This window comes from Berghia stephanieae, chromosome 1 (assembly GCF_034508935.2).
Source record: "Berghia stephanieae isolate SIO BIC M18660-M18661 chromosome 1, UCSD_Bste_1.3, whole genome shotgun sequence".
In the NCBI taxonomy this organism is placed as follows: Eukaryota; Metazoa; Mollusca; class Gastropoda; order Nudibranchia; family Aeolidiidae; genus Berghia; species Berghia stephanieae.
Window position 1 is genome coordinate 71,885,549 of NC_088360.1, and position 5,945 is coordinate 71,891,493.

Below are 5,945 nucleotides of genomic sequence, written 5' to 3' on the forward strand. Positions count from 1 at the left end.
CCAAGCTCTTGTTGAGTTTTTGAAATGTCTTATCTTAAAGGAATGAGAAAGCATGCTTTACAGTGAAAACTGGTTTAACTGAAATTTAGGTATGAAATTGGTTAGATGTGAAAAATTAAAAGTTTGTTAATGCACGATGCCAGTTCATAAATGGTGTACCACACTATTTATGGGTCTTTGGTAGTACACATCAGCACAGGGTGTATGACAGAAAGAACTACATTTTTAAAAAAAAAGTATAATCTGTCACAGTGCCTAAGAAATTAAGAAGTCTTTTTTGGCAGAGTAACACTAACTTTGAAAAGAGAAAAATGAGATTTTGACTCGATAATTAAAAAAAAAAAGTTTGTTAAAGTTAGGGCCTTTTTTTGTTATATTGGTTTTCACTGTATAATACATAGGTAAAATACCCTCAGGGAATTGAAACATTGACTGTCCTGGGTTGTTGTAGTCATTGGTCCACATCTTGCCACTCCTTTTTCCTATCAGAATTACAAGTATTGGTAATGTGGGCACAGGACAGGTTATCAACTTTGTCCACACATTTTTGAACCTTTGAGAAACCATTTCTGCTATTCTTTGGTGCTCGATCTTCATATTTTGGTTAATTTTTCATTATTCTAGACCTGTAAATTCTCAGTCAGTTAGCTGAAATCAGTCAATTTGTCAAATTCAAATATTTAAAAAAAGGAAAGAAAGAATTCACAAATCGTAGTTGAATGAACGTAAAGTAATTAGGAGTGTTCCACCGAGCTACGCATTGCTCAATGGGGCCGTTTATATTAACGATGGATATATTGCCAAGGCTAAGTGATGCTTTTTAGAATTGGTGTGTCTGAACACATCCTGGTGTATTTTCAAACAGCCTTCATTAAATTATTGTTTCACTTTCCAAACGTGTCGTGATCCCAATGGTAGCCAATTTTAACTGAGCCACCGAGCGATAAATTTCACTGTTTCATCTAAGCCAAAATTGACCACATTTACATGAGGGGTCGTAAAAGAATGAAAAAGTAAAATGCGAAAGCTGGAAGTGCGTTATGTAGACACCTTCAAATCGAAAGTTAGGATAGATTGCTACAAGCACATCTCGATTGCCTCACGTTGTAAACAAACTGGTTGACTGTTTCTTCACTGATTGGGTATCTAATTATAAGGAACAATGATAAGTAGCCTAATTAATTCCCGCGCAAATTAGGACGTTTTCTGCCATTGTTTTGCTCAAGCGAGCTTGCTGTTTACTGTGGCGATTTACCATTCATTTAGATTCTTTGGATTTTTTATTATTTCCAACTGGCAGAAACTAGTGACAACGGTAGTTCCTACTTTTTCTTTCCCCCCCAAAATACAATATATCCGTATTGGAGTATTTTTGTGGGGAATGTTACGAAGACCTTTTAACACGGCCTTGGATCTATTATCTTGTATCTGTACTTTTTACTGACATAACCCCATAGTGTGGCAAACACCTTATTTTCTTTTCTTTGAATATAAAGGATGCCAATTTTCAGTATATTCCAATCACCTGCCAAACTGAAAAAAGTGCAAAATGTCTTTTTAAAGCATTTGACTGTACTCATCTTAGTCGATCCTGTGCCTTTATCTGGGCTTAACTTTTAGGCTGTCTCAAACTAAGATAAAGACCTGAACAAGTGTTTGTGAAATTACAGTGAAAGGTGCCAGACAAAACAAGAAAGAAAAATAGAAGAAAAAAATCAGTCAACCTCGACTGGGGATTGAACCTCAGACCTTCTGATTACTGGTCAGACATGCTACCATTACACTTCAGGGGCTCCCAATTGTTGGGACAATTTTACTACTACCTAATATTCTCTACAAGGGTATATGCGTTTTACGCTGTGAATTCTCACTTGCATCAAACATATACATTGAACACGAGAAGACAAAGACATTTGAGATGCTCCATATTATTATTTTGAAAATATCGAATTAAGGAGCAGGCACCTGTGCAAAATGGTGTCATACTAAGAAATTGACTGATTGATCTTGGGATCTACTTTAGACCCCTTTGTCTTACATTTTCTCGGGTGCTTTTAATTGTAAACCTATAATTTTAAAGACTAATCTTCTATCTTTTTATTGGCACTGAAAAAGTGGCACCTAAAAGTGCTGCAAGTGACTTTAAAACAAACTTAATGTTAACTTAACATGATCCTTTGTTTGCGATTGGTTTTGACTTGGGTTATCGATGGCATCCCATGTACCACCGGGAAGAGAGTAAAAACCTGTTTATTTATTAAGGAATGAAATTGAAATCAGTCTTTTAGAATTTGATGACTATTTGTCAACTATGGCCTCATTCAATAATCAATGCCATATTTTTAGTTCGTGGATAATGCATTTATTATGTAGGGGTAATCGGTATTGCATGGTTTGCCCGACATTCAGTTGTCACTGACTTATGGCATGTTAGCATAAAAAATCTGTGTTCATGTGGTACCTTGTGTAAGAGGCACGGAATAATTTTTTTCTTAACTGGGTCCTATGACCTATGTTCCCAGCAGCTGTTTGTGTTCATGCGTTAGTGATGCTGTAAGTTTTGTGGCAGCCATAACATTTTCACCCATCTGCTGTCCTCATGTTGTGACAAACTGAGTCCAAATACCAAGAGACAATGTACAGTCCACTCCGGATAATCACATCTCCCAAGAAACTTGGAATTAATTCTATATAAAAGTCACTGGTTAATTGCAACAAACTTCGGTTAACCACAACACATTTTTTGCCCTCAATAAGTGGTACAATTCAAGAAATCGAACAAAATATGATTAAATTTCATCATGGATGAAATCGTGACAGGTTAAAGAATGGAGAGTGAGCGGGATTTAAATTTAATGCTAGCTAGAGTAGTAGTGTTTCACCACCCTATTAGAACCAAAGGACGGGGCTCTCCAATATGGGTTATGTAATCTGTGGCCATTAAATAGGAGGGGAGGAGCTGGACATAGTCTTGACAACTGGTAGACAATGACATTTGTAAAGAGAGACTGACGATATCCTTTGTTTTGGGATTGACAACTGTGCATTGTGACCAAATAGTTTGATGAGAGCTTAAACTTATTGTCCATCATCACGGCTAATCTCGTTGACTCTTACAATTGTTGAGAACACAATCCAATCTGAATAAATTGCCGGCTTGCATCATAGCTGCTTTTGGTTGACTGTTTTTGTTTCAATCAAGGAAAGTCAACTTCGGGTATTCGCAACATTTTCGCTGATCCCAAGGTGTTGCGATTATCCAGAGTGGACTGTACTATACAATTATTAATGAGAACTCCACAATAACGGAATATGCCAATATGCTATTATTTTCAATCCGCTGTTGTTTCTGATTGCTGACGCTGTTTATGCTCACCACATATACAAAAATAAATCACGGTGTCCACTCTCATTTTTACCAATTTGAAGAGAGAATTGTTGACTATAATACCTTTTGCAGGCGAGTGAGTGCTTATTGGTTGATTGACGAGTGAAGACTTCCAGCAAAGTAACGTTTTTGTCTTGAATTGTCTCAATCTGACATGGCGTTTTGGGGTTTTTTTTTGATGAAAAAAATATCCGCTCTTTTGTAACAAAATGTCCAAATTTTGCAAACAATAAAGCCCCAACAAATTGTTATTGATTTTCTTACAAACCGACAATATGTCCAGGAAAGAGAAAGGTCTAGTGGGACTGAATAATCTGTAGAGAGAGAGAGATCAACAGATTGTTAAAAATTCTTCCCAATAAAGCTGTTGCAGGCATGCTTACCCTCAATTTCAAAGTTCAGGGACATTTTACGTATAAAACCTAAAATTCCAAGAACAATATGTCACTGGTGTCCATATCCCATGGTCCTGCGTTCACTCCTCAATGGTGTCCATTTTCCATAGTCCCAGGTTCACTCCCCAGTGGAGTCCATAGCCCTGGGTTCACTTCCGGCTGGAGTCCATATTCTGTGGTTCCATGATCACTCCTCAGTTATGTCCACCTCTCATAGCTCCCAACTGGTGTTAGCCCCCGTAGTCCCAGATTCACTGCCATTGGTGTCCATCTTCCATAGTCCCGGGTTCACTTCCCACTGGAGTAAATATACCAGGTTCACTCCCAGGTGGTCTCCACCTCTCAAAGCCCCGTTTTCACTCCGCCACTGGTGTCCATATTCCGTGGTTCCGTGCTCAGTCCCCAGGGGCATCCGCCTCCCATAGTCCAAGGTTCACTCCCCACTAGTGTTTACCTCCCAAAGACCCGGGTTCTCTCCCCAATAGTGTCTATATCCCAAAGCTTCAGGTTTACTCTAGTCTAGTGCCGTCCATATCTCGTCATGGTCGTGGGTTTACTCTCCACTGGTTTCAACATCCCATTGTCCCAGGTTTACTTTACACTGGTGTATATATCCTATAGTCCCATATTTAGTTCCTACTAACCTTCCTTACACTTACATAGTTCGGGTTCACTTCCTAATGTGGAAGGCATTTCAATGCAAAAATGTGACTTATCTCAATAGACTTCTTAAAGACCATAGTATTGATATCCTGCTTCTGAAGAAACACACTTGGATCGTCAGTCAGCTCCATCCAGATCCAACATTGCCGGATATACAGAAGTCAACAAACAATCCCACCCAAAATATGGCATAAGCACATACGCCAGAAACCCAGAACAAGTGTACGACCTTGGAGGTACAACTGATGACACTTGTACACAGAGAAGCACAATAAAATAAAAGTTGGAAACCTGGAGATCACAAACAGTTCTATGAGAATAGAATTTATCGTGGATTTGTTTATGTATGAAGCGTGATAAATAAGAAAGATTTCCTCCTTTTTTGTGACCAGTCATTCTCACCCCTGAAACATCTACAAACCTCCATCGATCAAGTGGTCTGAACAACCAAAACAACATCTGCAACATCCTGCACTGATTATTGGAGATTTTAATAGCCACCACAATAACTGGGGATACAAAGAAGCCAATCCACCTGGCATCGAACTACAGACATGGATAAACCAAGTCGATGCTCATCTCCTTTACACCCCAAATAGCTGTGGAACTTTCAAATCAGCTCGCTGGAAGAAAGAATACACCCCTGACCTGGCACCTGTGACGAAAGACAAGAATCACAAACCACTTGAAGCAGCTAGAGAAGTCCTTGGAGCATTTCCAAATAGCCAGCATAGGCCTGTTATCATATCATAACAACTGGAATAGAAATCGCCAGAACGGAAGCTATTCCCAAACCAAGGTGGAACTTCAAAAAAGCAAACTGGGAGGAGTACACGTCATACATAGAGAAAGTATGCCCAAGAATTCCATCATCGGCTGATAACATACAGAGATTTAGCAAACTGATACAGTGCACTCTGGATACGTCGACGTTGCCTAAGTCGGATTTTTACTCAAGTCGATTTTTTTTCTTGGTCCCTCCCCCTTCTTCCTATATAACATTAGTAAAAAAAGAAAAAACTCCACATAAGTCGATGTTCTTATCACTCATGACTACAATAAAATCACAAATAAACAAGTATTTCCATTGGTTAAAAAAGTTACCAGTAAGAATTTTCAGTGGTTAAGAATATCCTGACAAGGTTAAATCCGTCCATTCAATACTTTTTCTCAGACGGCCAGGACCTGTGTGTTCTCTTTTATTATTTGACCCCATTCTTAGTCTTTACCAATCTGTACATTTTTACACATTTTATATTTTTAATCATTTGAGTACTTTTGGATTGTCTATTACATTATCTGCTACAAAGCATGTCATAGTCAATAACATTAAGTTGCTTCCGCTTTTTTATCTCAAATTCCGATTTTTATGTACCGTATTCTGATTCCTCTATGGGGCTATTGGGGGTAGGAGCCTCTGATGATCACTACAGAGACCGCGCGATATGAAGGGACATACTCATTCTAGATTGGGTTGCTTTGTTCAAATGCGTTTTTGC